General features: G+C 57.0%; 1 long non-coding RNA gene across 1 annotated transcript; it reads right to left on the bottom strand.

Annotated features, from left to right (window-relative positions):
* Positions 1-614: 614 nt before the first annotated feature.
* Positions 615-5,131, bottom strand: LOC128314922 (uncharacterized). Its single transcript, XR_008297212.1, has 3 exons — positions 4,962-5,131; positions 2,758-2,826; positions 615-780 (listed from the first exon to the last, which is right to left on the bottom strand). It is a non-coding gene; the product is annotated as an uncharacterized LOC128314922 (long non-coding RNA).
* Positions 5,132-22,267: the final 17,136 nt, after the last annotated feature.

Raw genomic sequence — 22,267 nt, 5'->3', positions numbered from 1 at the left:
AGGATGCTGTGAGCAGCTTGGTGCCAGCACACTTGAAAATGTCAACTAACTTGGATAAGTTCCTAGAGGGTAAAAAACTGACTCAAAAAGAGGGGGAAAGTCTGAATAGTCCTATAAGCTAGCAAGGAAACAGAACTAGTCAGAACTCCGGACCCAGATGGCGTTCTTGGAAAAGTCCTACCAAACACTCAAGGGGAGAGAAAAGGGAATTTAACAAACTCAGAAGAAAAATAAACATTTCTTGACTCGTTTTATGAGGCCAGCATTTCCTCAAAACAATATGAAACAGGAAAATTCTAGACTAGCCTCACTGGTGACCATAGATGTGAAAATCCTAAATAAAATTGAGGGAGGGGGGCGTCTGGGTGGCTCAGTCAGTTAAGCATCCGACTTTTCATACCAGCTCCGGTCATGATCCCAGGGTTGCGGATCAAGCCCAATAACCCACGCTGAGCACAGAGCCTGCTAGAGATTCTCCCTCTCCTTTTGCTGCCCCCCCCCCCACTTGCCCATGCACACACGTACACCCACATGCAAGCACGCACGTTCTCTTGAAAAATCAGAGGGGAAGTGGTGGCGTATAAAAAGGATGTAACCTTGTGTCTAAGGTTGAATCTTAGGTATGCAAAATTTAATGCTGGAAAACGCATTGCTCCGATCCACTGCCTTAAAAAGATAAGGGAGTTGGGCGCCTGGGTGGCACATCTTTTGATGTCAGCTCAGGTCTTGATCCCAGAGTTGATGAGTTCGAGCCCTGCATTGGAGCACCCAGCGTGGAGCCTAGTTAAAAAAAAAAATTTTTTTAAGTCAGGGAGGAAAACATATGATCACTTCAACAGGTATGGGCAAAGGGTTTAATAAAATTAAGCATTCATTCATAATCAGAAAGAATAACCCTTAAGCCAACTACAAACTTGACAATAGTACCCAAAATGAAGTGCCTCGGATTAAATCAAACAAAAAACACACAAGGCCCCTAGGGGAATCTTATGGAGGTGTTTAGGGAAAGCCTAATGGAAAGAGAGGTGCTCCATGGGCATTGAATGGACGTCTCAGTACCAAGGATGCCAATATTCCTTCTGGTAGGCAGAAAATGCCCTCCCCCCCCCCCCCCCCCCCGCCGCAAGATGTGCACAATCCAACCCCCAGAACTTCTGAATCTGTTAAATTGCATGACAAGGGGGATTCAGATTGCAGATGGGATTAAGGTTGCTGATCAGCTGACCATAATGGGGAGGTTACCCTGAACGACCTGGTGGGTCCAATGTAATCACAACGGTCCTTAACAGTGGAAGAAGGGGATAGAAAAGGGAGAAGCAGAAAGTGGTGGTGTGTGAGGGACCCGGTGTGTAGACGAAGGGTCATCAGCCAGGGATGCGGGCTGGATGCGGGCTCCAGAAGCTGGGAGGGGGTGAGACGAATTCTCGCCGGAGTCCCCAGCAGGAGCACAGCCCTGCCGACACCTTGGCTTTATTTAGCCCGGTGAGACCATCTCAGGCTCTGGACCCTAGGACTTGTTCATAAATCTGTGTTGTTTTATGTTTGTGATCATTTGTTACAGCAGCACTAGGAAACCAATAGACTCTTGAAAACTATTTATAGGTTAAATGCATTCACAATCAAAATCCCAGTCAGGTGCGTGTGGAACTTGACAAGCGGGTTGTAAAATTTCCATGGAAGGTCAAAGAGCCAAGAATAATAAGGAATCTTGAAGGAGAATAAAATAGGATGGCCTGTTTGGGCATCAAGACCTACTTCATTAAGAGTAATTAAGATGCAAAATAGGGTCAGTTAAGGTCATGATCATGGGATCGAGCCTCTCCTTGGGCTCTGAGCTGATAGTGTGTGGCCTCTCCATCCCTCCCCCCCCGCCCCCCCCTCCCCCGCTCATGCTCTCTCTTTCTCAAAATAAACCTTAAAAAAAAAAAAGACACAAAATAACACCTACAGAGTAAGTGCTTTAGAATGAAGTTCAAAAACAAGCTCAGCTGAACTATATTCTTCAGGGATCCTTCCACCGCAAGGGGCGAATCTAGAGAAGGAGAAGAGGAAGTCAAAGTGGGTCTACCTCGGGGGACAGAGAGGCAATCACAGGGGCTCTGGGACGCTGGCCACACTCCATTTCTTGGGCGGTGGTGATGTGGGTGTTTGCTCCATAATTTTGTTGAACTGTATGTTTGTGTTTTATGTGCTTTACAGTATGATGTTATAATCCCCCCAAATTTAACGCATGAAAAATCAGATGACTTCAATGTCAGTTAACAATTCCAGACAATCAAAAAAAGATGGAAAGCCCCCACGTCATTCTTTTAGGCAGCCAGCACTTGAATGCCAAAACCAAGTTCAGGATGGGAGAAAAGAAACCGGGGCCGAAACTTAACGCACAACAAAGCAAAAGCGCTCGACAAAATGTCAGCAACCAGGATAGAGCAGCGGGCGATAGTATCGTATGCGGTGACTAGGCAGGGTCTGCTCCAGGGACAAGGATGGCTTCCACAGAGGGCCGCCCAACCCGTGTAACTTGTCCCATCACCAAACCATATTCGTTTGTTCCAGAAAGAAATGTTAAGACACGGCCGACATCCCTAACGGAAACGAGCTCAGAAGTAAATGGGAGAAGCTTCCCCACTCCAAATGATCCCATTTCCCGCCAAGCATCAGAAAGGAGGCTTTTGCGGACAAGCAGGAAGGGCCAGGAACGGGGACCCCAAAGTCCCCCGGATTTCACAGGTGCGACTGGGAGACGCTGAAACTCACTTAGGGGCTCGTGAAAGTCATAATGTCCTTGCTGTCCTGCCACGCTGGCCCGAGTTCCATCACAGGCCCCTGGACAAACAGAGACGTGTTCGAGAAGGCGCCCACTCACGACCAGCTGCCCTGTTAGAGCGAACAGCGGGACACAACCCACATGGAGCCGGGGGAAGGAGGGCCGAGCAACTGTGTCCATCCAGGCGGATATTCTGCTCACTCAGTGAACGGCCAGGGCTGGGTGTGCTGACCGGCCACATCCCACAGCTGGGCTCAGTGGCTTCCCCACCCCCCTCCCAGAGCTGAACATTCGCCCAGCTTGCGACCCCATGGTTCCATCCCTGGGCAAGTGACCCAAGACAAGTGAGCCCGTGAGTCCACAAAAGTTCACCAATGGAGTGTTCACAGCGGCCTGACTCACGATAGCCCCAAACTGGAAACTCAAACGGTGGCTGCCCCACTCAACAGGATGGGACACAGCGATGAAAAGGCACAAGAGCCAGCTCCACGCCACCACGGAAGGGAGCACGGGCATGAGCGACGCCTACGGCCGGGGGCAGGAGGCTGTGGACTGGAGGGAACCTTCTGGAATGATGGGAAGGTCCTACATTTTGATCTGGGTGCTGCACACGCTCGTGTGCGTGTAGGTAACATGCACCGAGCCATACATTTAACACGTGTGCACTTTACACACTTCATGTGGGCATGTTATACCTCAGTTCTTCAGAGCTTAAAAAATAAAACTATTAATAGTTTACAAACACAAACAATATTCATGAAATGAACAGATCGCAGGAGGATGTGGTCCCACTAATACAGAGTGTATAGTCACACAAATCATATTGTTTATGGCCAACATAGTACGTAATAAAGTATAAACCATATGAAGGAAGGACTAACTCCAAATTCTTGACCACGGTACGCTGCGGGGTGGAGAGGAACAGCCAGAGACCACGGGTTCAACTGCATCTGTCAGGTTCATTTCTTCCGGTCAGTGGTACATGCATGGAGACTTGTTCAATGCATAGGTATCATCGGTGTTTTTGTGGTGGCCTAAGATGGCTCTTAATAAAGGTTGCAGTTCAGATCCTGTTTCTCCTCTGCTCAAAATCCCACCATGGCTCCCCAGTGCCCTCAAGAGTAAAACTCCACGGCTTCCACTCACACCCTCTTCCCTCCGCTCCTGCCACCCCCACCTCTTTGCCCCAAGCTTGTCTCCCCTCGGAGCCTTTGTACCTACAGTCTCTCTCTCCTGGGGCACCCTTCTCTTGGCTGCAGCTCAACTCGAATGTCACCTCCCCGCTGCCACTCCAGCTTGTCCCTACGTGCAACTGTCCCTTGTCCCACATTTTCCTGTGTCCCCCATCTGCCTTACAAGGCCCTCAAGGGCAGGGTTCCCTGTCTGGTTAGTCACTGCTGCGTCCCCAGGCTCCGGGGCAGCGTGGGGCTGGCACGGGGACCTGTGGATGCACCCCAGGTTCTGCCAGTCATCGCCACAAGGGGGCACCTACAGGTCAGAAATCAACCCAGGACTTGGGCCACCTGGAAAGGTAGGCAGGACAGGCCCTCTCTGAACACAGGGGTGCCCTGGAGCCCTGCTGTTCCTCCTGGGGATCCTCACTGCAGCCTGACTGTGACAGATGTGGACACTGAGGCTTGGAAAGGTCACAAAGGTGACAGGTCCTGAATGCCCCCTGATGGCCCCGTGGTGCCTTCTCAGACACGGTAGAAGAAGCTAGGGAAGCAGCAGATGGGGGTGGAGGTGACTGGGATCCCTGATCTCAGGGTGGTGCCTGTGATCCTCAGTGGCCGTTCTGTCCTGGCCAGAAGAATCAACTCAGGGCCAGCCAGGGGTCAAGCTGACCTTCTCCACCTCAGGGAACCCGAGGTGCAGGTGGCCCAGTGCCTGCCCCAGCCCTGCAGCCCCCACTGTACACAGGGGAAACTGAGGCCCAAAGACAGGCCAGGACTAGGCAGGTGCCCTATGCCCAGTGCTGCCCACCCAGCCTGTGCTGGCTGCCCTCTGGGGGGTGGGGGACAGGGGCCTTGGAGGAGGGCAGACTGGGTGCCCCTCGCCCACCCCTTCCAGCTCCTTATTCAACAAACAGGGAACTGGGTCTGTGTCTCACGCAGGCTTTCCCAGGGTCCCCAGGCCAAAACTGAGCCCCACAGACCAGCTTCCCTTGCTGTGTGACCTTGAGCAGGCCCCTTACCCTCTCTGGGCCTGGTTCCACATCTGTGTTGGGGCTGCTGCAGGCCGTTTCATTAGCAGAAAAAGTCTCGTGAAGAAGGAAGTTTTAGGTTGTTGTCAACCAAGCGGGAACTATTCAGTTGCCCTCTCTAGGGGCCACGATCCTTCCAGAAGGCGCGAAGACCACGGGGCCACCAAATCGTCATCACTTTTCAACTGAGGTGAAGCTCACATGACATATAGTTAACCATTTTCAAGTGAGCAAATCTGTGGCATTTAGGGCATTCACAGTATTATGCAACCACCACCTCCCTCTAATTCCAGAACGTTCTATCACCCCAAGAGGAAACCTGTCCCCATGAGCAGTCGCTCCCCGCCCCCTCGTCCGGCCCCTGGCAACTGCCAATCTGCCTTCTGCCTCTGCCCATTTACCTCTCCTGGACACCTGATGTCAATGGAATTATATGGTGTTTGTGTCTTTGTGACTCACTCCTTTCGCTGTGCAAAATGTTCATCCTCACTGTGGCACGTTTCATCGTTTCACTCCTCGTTATGACTAATGTCCTACCGTGTGTTACGAGCTCATCCACTGAGGGGCACTTGGGTTCCTTCCACCTTTTGGCGACTGCGACTGGCGTGGCTGTGAACACGGGTGGCAAGTATCTGTCTGAGTCCCCGCCTTCGGTTCTTTGGGGTCTATACTGGGGAGGGGATTTGCTGGCCATAAATACGGTAATTCACGTTTCATTTTTTGAGGGATTTCACTGTTTGTTGTCGTCGTTGTTGTTATAAGGCTACAAGGCCATGGCACCTGGCCAAACTGGGCATACTGTGCCTGGGAATTTCTGGCAAGTTCTTTTGGATGAACCCTTTCTTCTGCGTCACCCGGCCTCTCCCATCAGCCCCTGCTCCGCCCCAAGTGAGCGCCGGCCCCTCCGCACAGTGACCCCAGCCCTGCACGCGGCTTCGCATCCACATCACCACACGCTTCCGTTTTTAATTTTTTTAATGTTTATTTATTGTTGAGAGAGAGAGACAGAACGTGAGCGGGGCGGGGCAGACAGAGGCGGGGGACACGGAAGCCGAAGCAGGCCCCAGGCTCCGAGCCGTCAGCACAGAGCCCGACGCGGGGCTCGAACTCACGAACCGGGAGATCATGCCCTGAGCCGAAGTCCGACCCTTAACCCACTGAGCCGCCCAGGCGCCCCGTGTATAGTCACTTTTGGATCGTGATAAAACGAAGCGGCAAAACGTGCCAAACACGCAGACCTTGTGTGAAGCCTGATGCACGTTTACCTCCGTGCGTTCAGGTGCACACATAACACCCCTCCCTCCGCTCCCCTGCCCCCGGCCCGCCCCGCAGGCTCCCTCATGCGGCCGCCCAGAGGGAACCACGGGGCTCTCGCTGGCGCCCTTGCTTCATCTACCCGTTCTCGAATTCAGGCAAACAGAACCCCGGGGATCTACCTCTGCTCGGCTCCTTTAAGGGTCACCCACGGCCTCCCCTCTTCCCGGCTGCATACTATTCCGCGGTGTGGCCGATGCAGCTTGTCGGCCCGGTTCCCCGGCTGACGCGCGCTGGGATGGAGTCCAGAGCTATTAGGAAAAACCTGCTCCTGGCGCGTCTTGTGGCTGCTGCGTGTTTCTTCTCTTGTGGGTAAACACCCGCGAGTAGGATGTCTGGATTCGAGGGGAGGGGAGATCTAGGTTCGGCTTCAGTAGACACAGTGCAACAGCCTTCCGGGGTGGCTCGACCACTCTGCCTCCCACGGCAGCGAGGGAGCACTCCGTGGGCTCCGTATCCTCACCAGCACTTAGTGTTACCGGACGTTTTCATTGCAGCCCGGCTGGGGGTGCTGCGGTTCCCGCGTGTTCTAACCCCACTGCGGTCTGGACCGCCCACCCACAGTCAGGCTCCGGGGGGCGGGGCGGGGGGGGGGGAACCAGTGGGGTGCTGGCCACACCCCCTTTGTTGAGCTGCCCCCTCCGCCCTTGGCTTCTGGGCTACCTTCTCCCCCTGTGTTTCCCGCCCCCACGGTTCTGTCTCCACCGCTCAGACGGATCCTGAAGCCAGGTGGTCTTGAGGTCGTCCGGCATCCCAGGAAAGACCGCGGCGATGTTCCTGCTCGCTCCGCCTCCTAAGTCTCACCTCTGCACCCACGGCCTGCTTCTCGCCTCCCCCCCCGCCCCCCCCCCCCCGTCCCCCACACCTCACCCAGCCTAAGCCACTGCACTGGATGAGCCCAGCCCCTGGCGGTCCCCACCCCACGGATGACACTTGCCCTTGAGTCCAGCGCATCAAAGGGATGCTTCTTAGACCATGAGGTGCCCGGCTCATGGGGTTTCACCAACTCCCCAGAATGTGTCCCCCCCACCAGGCCCAGACCCACAGCAGAGGCCTCACCCTGTTCGCTCCTCTGCCCTCTCCAGCCCCTCCCCCACCCCCATTCATTCAGCTATTTATTGAGCACCTGCTCTGTGCCAGGCCTTGTTCTCAATGCAAGGAGGCAAATAGCCAGAAAAACCCCTCCTCTGGGGGGCAGTGGGGTGTGGGGACAGATATCTCTGTGCCCGTGGCACATGGGGGGCTGGGTGGGGACAAGGAGGCCCCGGCCCTGGCACGGGGCCAGAAGATGTTTCAGAGAACCCTCCGTGGAGCCAGCGACTTGGGACAGGGGACAGAGAGACTTGGAGCCAGCGGTGGGAGCCGCAGAGGGTTTCAGGTTTCCACATCTTCCCCTGGCAGCTGATGGGAGAGGAGAGCTCAGGCAGGAGGGAAGTTGGGGGGCCCGGGGCGGGGGGTGAGAGAGAGAAGAGGTCAGGGTTGGGGTGTGGCGGAGAGCCCAGAAGGCCTGGGGACAGTGGGGCTGTAGGGCAGGGAGGAGCCTCCCACACCCTCTGGGTGGCAAACACATCCGACCAGGGGATTCAGTTCCTCAAAATTGCCACATACGCACGTGGACACAAGGGGACAGAAACACGCACATGTACGGCACAGGCCCACGACACACAGACACAAACATAACAGAGACGCGAACACAACGCACAGACACACGCTCGCTTTCACAACTGGCCTTTGAAAGGACAATCTTTTCTGCCTCGCCCGCTTCTCCCCGCAGGGCCCCTTCCTCCCCACTCGGGACCGGGCCAAGTTCAAGAGTCGCTATCGGTCACGTGGCCCTCTGGGTCCTGCAGCCCCCGCCGGGTCCTGGCGGCCCGAATGCATATCCCGCTCTGTCCCCACACTGGGGTCTCCTCGGGCCACACGGCAGGTGCAGGCGGGTGAGTTAACAGTGCCTCTTGAGCGAGGGGGTCTTGGTCTCCTAAGTGTCCCTTCCCTTGCTGCTGTCTACTCTCCCACCCTCAAAGCGGGGCTCCCCACTCCCCAGCCCCTCACCCCAGCCTAGGCTCGCTCCTGGACACTCCAGCTCCAGAGGCTCAGGGGTTGGCCAGATGAAGGGCTGGGTGGCGGGGCGGGGGGTGGGGGGGGGGGACAGTGGTAGAGCTGGGGCCTACCCAGGAGATCAGCGAGGGCTGCCTGGAGGAAGAGGCATCAGTAGTAGGTCCTGCAGGTCGAGCTGGAGCTTGCCAGGGGCTTGGGGGAAATCCTTTAGCGCAGCTGAGCCCACAGCAGCTCCAACAGGGAAGGATCGTCAGGCTGTTTGCCTTTTCGTTGGTTTGTTTGTTTCTAATTGTGGCAAATCACACAACATGCAATTGATTCACCATCTTTAAGCACACAGTTCGGCGGCACGAAGCGCACACACGTGGTCGTGCAGCCATCACCACCGTCCATCTCTAGAACCTGCTCATCCTCCCAAGCTGAACCTCTGTGCCTGTTAAACACTAGCACCCCCCCCCCCGTTCCCCTCCCCCGCCCCTGGCGCCCACCATCAGCGGTCTCTGTGACTCCGATGACTCCGGGGATGTCCAACACGTGACATCGCACAGCATCCGTCCGCTCGCGGCCCCCGGATCCCTCCACGTGGTGCCCTCTGTCAGAACGCCCGTCCTCTTGAAGGCTGCGTCATGTCCCATCGCACGTGTGTGCCACATCTTGTTCACCCATCCACCGGCTGCAATCCTATTTTTAATTTTTGAGGAAGTGCCCTGCTGTTGGTTATTTGCTTTCAAACCAGTGTTTCCCATCGACGATGCAAACAGCCCTCTCCGTCCCCACCTCGGTCTGGAAGGTGGGGTTCCCCTCTGCTGAGCCCCTCGGTCGTTTCATTCATGCCTCAGAGCTACAGCCCATTTCACAGCCCATTTCACAGAAGAAACCTGAGGTCAGAGAGCAGAAGACAAGCCCAGGGTCACTCGGCCGGGAGTGGGACCAGCGCCCCCCCACCCCCCACCCCCCAGACCCACAGCCGGGGAGCTCCCTCTCCAGGTCAAAGCCCTGGACACCCCAGCCCCTTGGCAGTTGCTGCACAGCCCGGCCCCCGCGCGGCCTGCGTTCAGACGCTGAGAGAACTTACCGTGCCGCTCCTGACTCTGCTCGCTTCCAAGAGAAACAGGTTGCACCTGGCAATGCATCCCAGCAGGAGCCTGGCCACGTGAGGGTGTGTGTGTGTGTGTGTGTAGCCATGTGGTTACACTGCAGTCCCCACCGCACCACCACTTGGGAAGGGAGGAGCCGGTGGGTTCCAGACCCAGGGCAGGGGGCCGGGAGGGCACGAAGCCAGTGGTGCTGGAACCAGCCGGACCTGAGTGTGACATGGGCATTTGAGCCTCAGTCCATTATTTGGGAAATGGGTTCACCACTGCCCTTGCCTCTCAGGGAAGCCTCTGTGAAGGGACTTGGGGGACGTTGCAGGAGGAGCCCCAGCAGGCATGAAATGAACCATTTTTCTTTTATTTTAATGTTCTATTTATTTTTGAGAGAGAGAGCAGGGGAGGGGCAGAGAGAGAGAGGGAGATACAGAATCCAAAGCAGGCTCCAGGCTCCGAGCTGTTCGCGCAGAGCCCGACGTGGGGCTCAGACTCATGAACCACGAGATCATGACCTGTGCTGAAGTCGGATGCTTACCCAACTGAGCCACCCAGGCGCCCCTGTCTTATTTTTACTGTTTATTTTTGAAAGAGAGAGAGAGCACGAACGGGGGAGGGCAGAGAGAGGGAGACAGAGGGTCCGAAGTGGGCTCTGTGCTGACAGCAGAGAGCCCGATGTGGGCCTGGAACTCACAAAGGCGAGATCGTGACCTGAGCCACCCAGGCCCCCCCTGAAATGAGCCATTTTAAAGCACACAATGCAGCAGCATTTTGTGCCTTCACGAAGTTGTGCAGCCACCATTGACATCTAGTTCTGGAACATTTCCCTCACCCTAAAAGGAAACGCTGTGCCCGTTAGGCAGTCACTCCCCATCACCCTCCCCGGCCACCCCAGCCCCACGGCCACCACCAGTCGGCTTGCTCCAAGGATTTGCCTCTTCTGGACGTTTCATATAAACGGGACCATGCTCTCTGTGGCCTTTTGCCTCTGGTTTCTTTTAGCTCCACGATGTTTTCGAGGTTCATGCATGCCGTAGCCCGTGTCAGGGCTTTGTCCTTTTTTCTGTCTGAGTACTATTCTATTGTACAGATGGACCGCGTTTTGTGTATCCATTCAGTGGACACTTGGGCTCTTTCCACATTTCGGCTGCTGTGAATATTCACGTATGTGTATTTCAGTCCTTCGGACACACGTTTTTGCGTCCTCCGGCCAGGAAGGAGACCAAGCGGCTCGGGCCCACGGAGGCAGCGCTGATTTATGGAACAAAGGTCGACATTTTGCTCACGTCTCTTGAAAAACATTAAAGAGGAGACCCAAACGAAAGTCCCCCTCACCTCTTTTCCCTGCTGACCCTTCCTGCGTTGTGCACAAAAGCCCCAAACCGGAGCCAGTGAGGGAAGGATGGGGTGAGCGAGTGGGGGCTGGGTCTTCTGGGGCGAACGGTCTTGGGGTGCTGGCACCTTGGCCTCTCTGGAGGCAGCGAGGGTATGGATAACCTCCCTGAAGCCACACGGCAAGACAGAGGCAGGGCCAGAGACCCGCTCATGGACCCCAGCCGGCACCTGGGCAAAGCCCCTCGCCTCCTTGTGGCTCTGGTCAGACCCCCAGCCCCTGCCATCAGGATCTCGGGGACCTTTCCAGCACCACAGCGTTGCTGATGGGACAGAGGTGAATCAGTGTGAATGAAGAGAGTACCGTTTAATTTTGGCAAATCGGTTTATAAAGCAGTATGGGGGCAGTGAATCAGCAGGACACAGACGGGCAAGAAAATGTGTCACACACCAAGTTAAGCATGTTGAGTTATTAACGTGGGCCACTGTAAGCCACAATAAAACCAATTTTGAAATCTAAACAATTCCTGAGGTCCCAGGGTCCCCCCTGAGAGGGGACGTGTTCCTCCCCCCCGAGGAGCTCAGGTCTTGAGCAGAAAGAGTGGGGTTTCAGAAACGCAGCATCATTTCCTCTCTGAATCTCAGTCTCTGTGAAACGGGGAGTGTGGCCCTTTGCAAGCATTTGCTCATTTGCACTGTTCCCTCAGCCTGGCCATCCCTTCCACGAGTTCTGTCCTGTGAGCTCCTACACATCCTTTAAACCCCAGCTGTGACGCCCCCCGCCACCTCCTCCAGGGAGTCAACCCAGATAGACACCCGGTTCCCTCCAGCCGAGCCTTGATGTGGTGAGGCTGGGGGGGCACTGGGCCGAGCTCTGTCTTCTTCAGACCCGGGGATCCTTGAGGGGCTAGGCTGGGGGGCCCAGGGTGGGAAGTGTTAAAAGAAACTGGAGACACCACCACCCCCACTTGATGGATGAGAGTAATTTTGACAGGGGCCCAACTCCCCAGGGTCACGCAGCCCTTTAGGCCCAGATTCAATTCCGGAGCAGTTGGACTCCAAGTCCAGTGCTCCTTCCCAAAGCTTGCGTTTTGGCTGAGTAACTCACCACCTGCCAGGGGCTGCTTGCTCTGACCTCCTCCTGGGTCCCTGCAGCCCCTGTTTGGGCCAGAACAGCCTGTCCCCTGTGTGTGTGTTGGGGGGGCTGTCCTCCCAGTGGCCCTGGGGTCAGAGATAAGGCCACTGGGCCCAGCTATCGGCAGGAAACATCTTGGCAGGACAGGAAGCCACGGCATTGGCCAGCCGCACCCTCGCGGGCCTCGGCCTATCCGCAGCCAGATATTTTGGGAGCCACTATATAAACCCCGACTCAGCTCCAGGCTGTTCCCGGCGGGGGGGAAGCCTGAGGCTTCACGTTCCTCGGCAGCCCCTGTCACTCGTGCGGCTGCTGGGACACAGGCACCTGGAACCCAGAGCAGCCGGGACAGATGCCACCGTCCTGGGCCTAAAAGCCCCCTGTTCCACCCTGCTGCAGCCACTTGCTTGCCGAGCGACCCTGGGCAAGCGCTTTCGCCTCTCCGTGCCTCAGTTTCCCCTCTTCACCACCTTCCCTGGGTCCTGTCCCAAGACACGCAGATGCTTCTGGGCCTGCTTCGGCACCTGCTGACACCGACCTGGCAGGGCCCAAGGATCTGCATTTTAAGCTGGCCTCACACTGAGATCCTTACACAAGCGCAAGCTTCTCAAATTCAAGGACATACAACCGGTCCCGCCCCTCCCCACCCCCAGGCCTCTCCTCACTTTCTCCGGCCCAGAAAAGCCCCTGGACAAGCACCCATCCAGACCCTGCAGAGCGCTAGATCAGAGAGACAACATGAGGACGATGTGGCTGCAGCTAACTTCATTTTACAGAGGAGAGAAATGAGGCCCAGAGAGGGGAAGAGACTTGCCTGCGGCCACACAGCAGGCCAGAGGCAGGGCCGCACCAGGGTGCAGGCCTAGGGTCTCCTCCTGCACCCCGGGCACCTCCCAGGAGGCTCAGGTGGGCACGTGCAGCTCCCAGGCCAACCGGTGGCAGGGTTGGGATCCAAACCCGGGTCTACCTGCTGCTTCCCACCCCCACCCCCGGCTGGCACAGAACGGGGCCATCCCAGGCCCAGTTGCTACAGCTGGGGGGCTGACTGACACGCACATTTCACCCAGGACAGTAAAAGTGAAACGCAGAAGTGAAATAAAAATACTCAGAGAGCTCAGTGGGGCTCAGAGTCGGCTCCTGCTCTCAGACCTTGAGCCTTTTCCTGGGGAGAGGTGGGGGGCGGGCCAGCGAGCCAGGCGGGGGAGACCAAGCGTGGCTATGTAAATGGCCGGCCCAGCACCTGCGGGCCAGCAGCCAGTGCGAGTGGCGGAGCATGGCCAGCCGTCCCCGCCCCGGGCAGCTGCAGCCGGCGAGAGGGAACTGCCGTGCCAGATATAACCTGACCTGAACTCCACCCAAAGCCCGAGCTCCACGCCAGGCCTGCGCTTGGAAAGCTGCTTTTGGCCAGAGGACCTGGGCAAGCCGCGGTCTGGTTCTGGGTTTCCATCTGCCCCCCAGGAAGGTCTTGGGTGCAGGCCCCACGCCCTCTAAGTGCTCCATGCCTGCCTTCCTGATGGGGGGCCTGGTGGGGGAGCAGGAGGCAAAGCGACCCTGTCCTGGTCAGCCTGGGCTCTGAGCTCCTGCTCAGCTTGTGGCCAAGGGGGCACTGGGCTCGCATCTCTCCCCTGACAGGATGCTCACTACCGTTCAAAGCAGCCTGCGCTGGAGCCCAGAGACTGTCTGCTGAGAGTTGGTGGCTCCCTCAGAGTGGACCCGCACCCCACCCTGCTCTGCCATGGAGCCACCTGGAGCAGGTGACATGACCTGGGTCTGTCCTTGTCTAGATTAAACACCCCCTCTCCCCGGGCATCACTCAGAAGTGCACACACACACGCACACACACGCGCACCACGGTGGCTGATGGTCTTCTCTGAACCCCCCCGCCACGTGCCTACCCTCTTTCAAACTGGCAGGGGCAGCTTCCTGCCTGCTCTGACCAGCCCAGAATGAGGAAGGAAATCACCTCCCTCATTCTGGCGTCCGTCCTCTATTAATGCGACCCATAAATCCAGCAGCTCATTGAGCCACGACGTCAGAGGCGGAGGGCCCCTCACGGAATCACGAATCATCAGTTCAAAAGGGAGCTTTGTCGGGAGAGGGTGAGGCTGGGAACGTTCTGTTTCTTGAACTCGGTGGTGGTTACAGGGTTGTGTTGTTCTGTGAAAATTGATCGAGCTGTACCAGTGGGGTTAGGCACTTTTATGTCCATATGTCACTTTTGGGTAAAACAGCTAAAGAGAAGGGAAGGGAAGAAGGCAGTTTGGCGACAGGCTGGGACTGGTTGGCGAGGAGGCAATCCGTAGATTGGTGAGGGGCATGGGTGGACGCGGGAAGGGTATCCCAGGCGACAGTCATAGCAGGTGCAAAGACCTGGGGTCCTGAGGCAGCCTGATGTGTTTAGGGACCCAGTAAGGGCGCACGTGGCCCAGGTGGAGGGCAAGGGCTGGCCATGTAGAGCCTCAAAAGCCACAGCCAAGCATGGGGACATTACCGTGCGGCCAGGGCAATGCTACCAAGAGATTTAAGTGGAGGCTGATGGGGTGGACGCATGTAAAGGCCATCAGGGCCACAAACAGGAGCAAGTGAGGGGTGCTCAGCCCCTTTGCCATAGGGGGAAACTGAGGCCCAACAGCTTGGCTACATGTCCAAGAGCCTGCCCGGGCTCTCCCAGGGGCCCTTTCTTTCTGGTCCCCTGTTGCCATGCGGCTGGAGGGTAGAAAGTGCCCAGAGAGCAGCCAGGCACCGTGGGTTTGAGTCCCGATCTGAGCTCACTGGCCTCAGTGTCCTCCTCTGTGAAATGGGAGCCCGGGAGGCCATCTCCCCCCCTGCAGGTGGCGCTCAACAGGCAGTGAGTTCGCGGGCCAGAGGGCGCCTGGCCAGCCCACGGGGCATCTCACAGCCGGGCACCTCAGGGGTGGCTTTTCTGAGAAGCCTGAAGCTGAGGAGGAACCTCAGCTTGGCCCGTGTGGTGGCCCGTGTGGTGGCCTCTCTTAACCTGCACCCAGAGAGATTCTGCAGAGAGGGTGGGAGGTGGGAGTTTTAAAAAGAAACGTCCCAGTGATGCAAATTCAGGCCTACGGGGGTAAAACCGAAGCAGAAAAGAGAACCGTGTGGAAGAGACGTTGTGTCAGGGGATACCCTCCTCGTGCAGAGCAGGGGCCCGCTTGCCACCAAGCCCTGCCTCCCTCTCCACCTGGCCCCTCACTGTGGCTCTGGGACCTCGCCGCCATCCCCCCACTCTGCTGTCTGGAGTCACCTTGCTCCTTTGGCTCCGCCTGTCCCCTGGCCATCAGCCATCAATCATCGGGAGGGTGAGACCTCCTTGGCTGGTTCCCCATCGAATTTCCGGCTCCCGGCCTGGACCCTAGCACCCGGAGGTGCTCAGTAAATATTTATTGCCTAAATAAATGGTGGTAGGTCAGCGCCCTGTCTTATCTCAAGGTAGGGGGAGGCTTTATCGGCCTGGGCTCAGCATCACGGCGGCTGAGCCCAGCCTGGCCTCAAAAGTCCGGCCACCACCCTTCCAGGAGTCCCAGTGTCCTCAGCTAAATGACGAGTCTGGGGTGACACATCTTCTAGGGGTCCCAGGGGATAACCCACGGCACGCAGAGAGCTAGGGACACAGGAAGTGCTCCATAAATGGCCACTGGCATCCCCCCTCCGGGCCCACCTCCCATCCCTGCCGACCTTGGGATGACCACTCCGGGGAAAAAGAGGGCAGAGCCAACTATGAGGACATCGGGGGGCTGGCAGGCTCCCCCGCCTCGGGCTCTTTCTAAGAAGCCAGTGGTGATAACATTCCCCCAAAACAGGAACCAGCGGGTTGGGCCCAGTGTTGCAGAAACCTCTAGCAAGCCTGACCCCCATGCACGGCCTGACCCCACAGCCGGCTTCAGGGCCCGCTGGGCACAGCTTGGAAAGATTTTTATGTAAAAGTGGCCAATGCAAATCCAGGGGCCCAGCGACCTCGAAAGGCCCCACTTCCCCCTTTACCTAACCTTAGCCTGGGAGGCGGCCACCGGGGCGTAGTGGGGGGGAAGGCTGGTGGACAACCAGCCTGAACCAAGACCCCGTCCCCAAAAGCAGTCTCTCCCCACCCCTCTCCCCCTCCCCCAGCCCCTGGCAGCCACCTCTTGTCTCTACGGATTTGCCTGTTCTGGACTTTTCATATCAATGAGATCAGACAACCTGTGACCTTTTGTGTCTGGCTTCTTTCGCTCAGCACCACGTTTTTAAGGTTCATCCACATTGTAGCTTGAACCGGCCCTTTGTTCCTTTTTACGGCTGAGTAATATTCCCTTGTGCAGATAGACCACATGTTGTTTATCCATCCATCCATCCTTTTTTTTTTTTTTTTTTTTTTTTTTTAAATTAACGTGTGGGGCGCCCAGGTGGCTCAGTCGGTTAAGCGTCTGACTTTGGCTCAGGTCATGATCTCACGGTTTGTGAGTTCGAGCCCTGCGTCGGGCTCTGTGCTGACAGCTTGGAGCCTGGAGCCTGCTTCGGATTCTGTGTCTCCCTCTCTCTCTGCCCTTACCCTTCTCATGGTCTGTCTCTCTCTCTCTCTCAAAAATAAATAAACACTAACAAAAATTAATGTTTATTTTTGGGGGAGAGAGAGAGAGAGCATGCGCGAACACGTGGGGGAGGGGCAGAGAGAGAGGGGGACAGAGGATCCAAAGCGGGCTCTGCGTTGACAGCAGAAAGCCCGATGCAGAGCTCGAGCCTACAAACCGTGAGATCATGACCTGAGCTAAAGAGGGACGCTTAACTGACTCAGCCACCCAGGCGCCCCGTCAATCCTTTTTTTTTTTTTTAATTTTTTTTAACGTTTATTTATTATTGAGAGACAGAGAAAGACAGAGCGTGAGCAGGGGAGGGGCAGAGAGAGAGGGAGACACAGAATCTGAAGCAGGCTCCATGCTCTGAGCTGTCAGCACAGAGCCCGATGCGGGGCTCGAACTCACAAGCCATGAGATCATGACCTGAGCCGAAGTCAGACGCTTAACCGGTTGAGCCACCCAGGTGCCCCTGAAATCCGTATTTTAAAAACAGCTGAGCAGTGGAATGCAATGTGGGATCTTGGAACAGAAAAAGAACACCAGCAGAGAAGCTGGTGACGTTCAAATAAAGTCTGACATTTCATTCACTGGCAGCGTAAATGCCCCAGTATCCGTTGCTTCAGTTTGGCAAAGGTACCGTGATTTATGTGGAACACCGACGGGGAAAGTTGAAGGGAGCACTCAGTGCTCCCCCTGTACTGCCCGTGTGACCTTTCTGGAAGCCTGGAATTATTCCAAAATAAAAACTTTAAAGAGTGAGCTGGACACGAACACACAGCAACACCCAAAATCCCACTGGGGGAGCAGAAAAACAAAATGTCAGAATACGAGATTCCGGCGACCCCCTGCTGGCCTCCCCCAACCCCATCGGCTGCCTCCCCTCCCCACACCTCTGCTGGACTTTATGCATCTGTTCACAACTATTTCCTCTGCAGCTGCAGTGGCCCAGCTTGGGGACAGAGCAAGACAGACAGGATCCCTGATATTGGGGAGAGAAACAGTAGATGTACAAACATGCAAATTACATCAGATAAAATGGAAAAATGCTACAGAAAAATGAATCAGGATAAGGAGGTGGGTGGAACTCGGAGGGTTACTTGAGCCAGGAAGGCTAAAGCCAGAAGGGCCATTTTAGCCAGAAGGGACTCCTTTGTCGGAGCTCAGACCTGCAGGAGGTGAGGGAATGAGCCAATGGAACAGCATTCTTAGCAGCGGGAACAGCCAGTACAAAGGCCCTGAGGCAGGGCTGTGCCTAGTGTGGTCGTGGAACAAGAGGGAGGCTGGAGTGTTGGGAGTGGAAGAAGATGGAGTCTTCTCCGGAGTAGCCAGGCCCAGACCACAGCACCTCGTGGGTCTCGGCAAGGAGTTTGGATCTTATCCCAAACATGGCTGTGGACATACCCAGGACAGGGTCCGGGACAGTACAGCTGTTATGCAGGCCCAGCCCTGCCTTTGGAGCTTCAGACCCTTCATACCTGCCCTGGGAGGCCTCAGGGTGCAGAGAATTCAAGCTTTCCTGAGGAAGCTGGAACAGTGTGAAACTGTGTGGAATAGTATGGGTGCATTCAGGAACCAAGGCTGTCCCTGGCAGCACTGAGCTCAGATGGCCTCTCCAGGACCTGAGCCCTTAGCCAACAACTGCCAACCTCAAGCCTGAAGCCAAGAAGACTTAACTGGCCCCCATGGGCTGCCCTTTCACAGAAACTTGACTTTGTAACAGAAAAGAGGCCACCATGCGGGACAGAGGAAACTGAGCTGTTAGCACTCAGCCTCACACATTTCCCACGGACAGTCCCAGGCCCAATGGGGGCTCATTCCACTACTCCTGAACCCCATCTCTAAAGCAAAGGGCATTTGAGACCCAAATGGCCAAGCCAGACCCAGGAAATGGGGCATGAGGACCAACAGGGCACCAGTTACCCCGTCAGTGGAGTGGATGGAAAAAGCCCCCATATGCATGATACCAACCCAACGCTAACGTCGAGGGCTGGGGGCCCTGCCTCACCCCGGTGTCCCTGAGCACCCCACGCGTGCCCTTCCATTCCTGACCGTGGCTGGGCCCAGACACCGTTTTGATCTCGCTCTGTTCGGTCGATCTGGCACCACAAGTTCGATCTCTGTGAAAACCACAGCTCAGGGGCTGTTATCTGCTATCAGCGGCAGGGGTGAGGGTGGTTTTGGGGCCTCGAAGTATGTGTGCTTCTCAGAAGAGCGGGCCCATGTCATCATAGGGTAGGTGGCACAAAACAGCCAGGTTATCAGGCCTCCTCATCGTGATCCTGGCCCGATTAGAGCCTTTAACGTCCCCAAAGACTTGTTTACGGGACTTATGTTGAAGATTTTCAGCCGGATGCCTCCTGGTCTCACAGCCAAGGGGTCAGAGCTGGGGAGAAGGAAGGCAGGGTTGCGCTGAGGGGCTTCCTGGAGGAAGGGACACTGGAAAGGGTCTCGGGGGAGTGAGTGAGGGTTCGTGACAGAAGGTGGGGAGGGCACTGGGGGCAGAGGGACCCCCACGGTCAAAGTCTTGGAGGTGAGGACCTCCAAGAGAGCTGGGGCTCTCATCTCAGGGGCGGTGGGGATTTTGCCGTTTAAACCGGGGAGGGCGAGGCGGGGGGACCAAAGGTGAGGGTCGGATCCCCCGTCCTGCCCTGGCCACGTAAAGGGACCTCAGCTTGCACTCTGAGCCTCGGGGTTCCCATCTGTGAAATGGGGATGGTGGGAGCACCGGCCCCGCCTGGGTGCCGTGAGGAAAAAGTGCAAGGTCTCGGGATGCGCATTAAGGGACGAGCCCCAGGCAGGGATGAGCCGAAGGGGGCCGGCCCGGCAGTACTATCGAGAAATGGGATGGAAGGTAGAGTCGTGGGCGCCCAGGGCTGGGGGCGCGGGGGGATTGGGAGGCTGAGAGCTAAGAGTCATGGGGCTGCTTCCTGAGATGCTCGGAAGTGGCCCGTGGTGGTGGTGGCACAGCCCTGCAGATACACCGAAAACCGTGGCCTTCAGGCTTTAAGTGGGTGAACGATGCTACGTGCCGTTGTATCTCAGAAAACTGAAGACACAGGAGGCCCTTCCGCTTTCGAGCTGGAAAGCGCGGGAGGCCTCTCTCACCTCCTGGCAGAGCTCCAAACCCGAGCCTCCCGGTAGGAGGTGTTTCAGGGAGAGGTGCTGAAGGAGGGAGGTAGTAACCTCCCCGTCACCCAAGTCGGAACCGGGTGAGCCTCCGCCGGGAACTCCAACCGACCCAGCGGCGCCTCCCCCTCCTCTGGCGGGACAGGTGCCAGGAGCCGCCCCTCAGATGTGGCATCAGGCACCGGGCCCCCTGCCCGCCCACGAGACTGGGCCAGCCTGGGGTTTCCGTGCACATTTGCTACCTGTCTACCTGCTAAGCCACTTCCTCCACGGGCTGCCGCCTGCCTGCCTGTCTGTCTGTCTGTCTGCTCGACAGGCACCTGGCTTCCCCCCCCCCCCCACCCCTCCGCTCCTGGCAAGGCCTGGCCCTCCCTCACCCACCCGCATTCCCTTGTCCTGCTTCCTGGTGAGCTGCCTATGGAGGACGCTACACATCGGGAGGGAGTATCCGTTTCAGACCCTCTTTCTAGAAAGAGGGGTCCAGAGTCAGGGCCGGCATTGCCGCTGACCCCCCGGGGGTCCTCCAGGATAGCCGAGCTGCTCGGTTCCTACTCCTAAGCAACGGGGCTAAGATCGCCAACCACCCAGAATGGATGCGGCCACAGGGCCTTTGCACTGGCTGTGCCCCCTGCCGGGTGCGCAGTTGTCTCTGGCCTCTCTCCCCTCCCCGACTCCCCCCACCCTCATGCACAGATGCACCCTCTCTCCCCCTCACCTTACTTCATTCCTCTCCTGGGCCCCTCAGTACCTGAAATTCTATTTTGTGTCTACCTACTGATATCTTCCACTCGTCTCCCAGCGGCCTGAGAATCCCGTAAAGCAAAGGACTCCCACAGTCCCTGACACCCAGCAGGGGCTCCGGGTCTATTCTTCACGTGATTAAGGAAGCCAGTCTACTGAAACTGTGTGCACAAATTCAAGGGGAACATGGCGTGTGACTTCACAGCCAAGTTGGCAAGAAAATGTCGGAGAGTCGAGTAAAAATTTCAGGCGAGTTTTCAGGGTAAGCCTTAAAGCTCAAAGAAACTCTGCTCGGAGAAGGGTCAGGTTGGATCGTCCTACCTCCCACCTCCAAGAGGCCAACTATGAGTAGCAGGACCCTGGGACCCCCCACCGAGCCCCGCAGTGGCCCGGAGCTGCATTGCCCACCACCGCCTGCCTACGGGTGGTCCCCAAACCAGAAGGAACATAAGGGGAAAAAGACCCTTCACTCCGGGCCTCTGTGCACGATCACCGGGAGCTCGGTTCCTGGCTGTCCAGGGACCGTTCTCCTGAGCCAGGGCCTGACCAGAGAGATCACCGGCAAGGAGAAGGAGGGATGTAAAATCGTGGGGTCTCTCAGGGCCCAAGCACAGCCCCAGTCAGGGGCCTGGGACACGGCCCTTAGCAAGTCCCTGCCCCGTATGGCCGCTTGGGAACAGGCCTCCGTTTGGATGCTATCTCTGAGAAGGCCTCCGGGATATCCGTGCCTATCCAGAGCCGGGTTGGGGGTTCCTGGGGCTCTCCCACGGTTTCTACACCCCACCCGAAACCTGGGGGCCCCCTTGCCCCACCCCCAAGCATTTCTAGCTGGCTCCAAGGCCAACGGACACAAATCTGTTTCCCAATGCACTGCCCCAAGGTGGGGAGGCGTGCAGGTATGCCCTTCTGTCTGGGCCGAGGGGACGTGGGAGCCTGGGCTGGGGATGGGGCCCTGGAGGACAGTCATGCGTGAGGGCTGAGCTGGCAAACAAAACCTGGGTTCAAATCCTGCCTCTGGTCACAGCTTGTGCATTTGCGATATCATTACTGATATTATGATGATCTGTGAGATGATCTCTCTTCAGAGGGAGGCCGGCCCTTTTCTGGCGGGGGAGGGGTGTGTCAGAGGCACAGTATGGCCAATGGGCCCCAGAAAGGCAAGACACTGAGAAATGATGCCTGGAAGCGAGTTTAGCACGTTTTCCTCCAAACTGATCTCCTGGGTCTCTGAAGTTTCTGGCAAACACCTGCTCCCCTCCCCACCCTAGTCCCCCCACCACCTGCCTCACATAATCTGCAGTCTCATGGCTCCTCGGGAGCCCAGTCATGTCCCACCCCAGGACCTTTGCACGTGCTGTTACTTCTGCCCAGAACGCCAATCTCCTCAATTCTCACACATTTCTCCCCTCCTTCAAGTCTCAGCTCAAACATCACCTCCTCAGAGAGGGCCCCTGGACAGGTCCCCCCCAGGGACTAACAGGGCCACCTCTCCCCACTCTCTCAGTGCTCCCGTTTACCCAATTCCCTGTCTCTACCAGGACTTATAATAGGATCATCAGACCCCCCTCCCCCCAGAACGTCAGCTCCGTGAAGCAGGACTGGGTCTATCTTGTTTACTGCTGTGTCCCCAGGGTGTAGGGGAGGGGGGCGGGAGGGGGGAACCTGACATATGGTAGGTGCTCAGGAAACTCAGAGAACCAAGGTCACCCATTTGGGGAAGGCTGATGCCTGCAGGCAGAGAGGGAGGCAGAAGAACGAGGCTGTCGCTTCATGCTACAGACCCAGCAGTGGGGCCAGGGGCGGCGGGGATGTGCCCAAGTCCTCTGTCCCTGCCCCCCCAACCAATGCCCCAGTGACCCCATTGACCCTCTTCTTTCTCAATATCCTCCCTTGAACCACTTCCCTCCCCAGAGCCACCTCATCCTGGGGGGGCGGGGGTCA

This window comes from Acinonyx jubatus, chromosome A2 (genome assembly GCF_027475565.1).
Source record: "Acinonyx jubatus isolate Ajub_Pintada_27869175 chromosome A2, VMU_Ajub_asm_v1.0, whole genome shotgun sequence".
NCBI lineage: Eukaryota > Metazoa > Chordata > Mammalia > Carnivora > Felidae > Acinonyx > Acinonyx jubatus.
The sequence above is the reverse complement of the archived record's forward strand: the minus strand, read 5'-3'. Positions and strand labels throughout refer to the sequence as shown.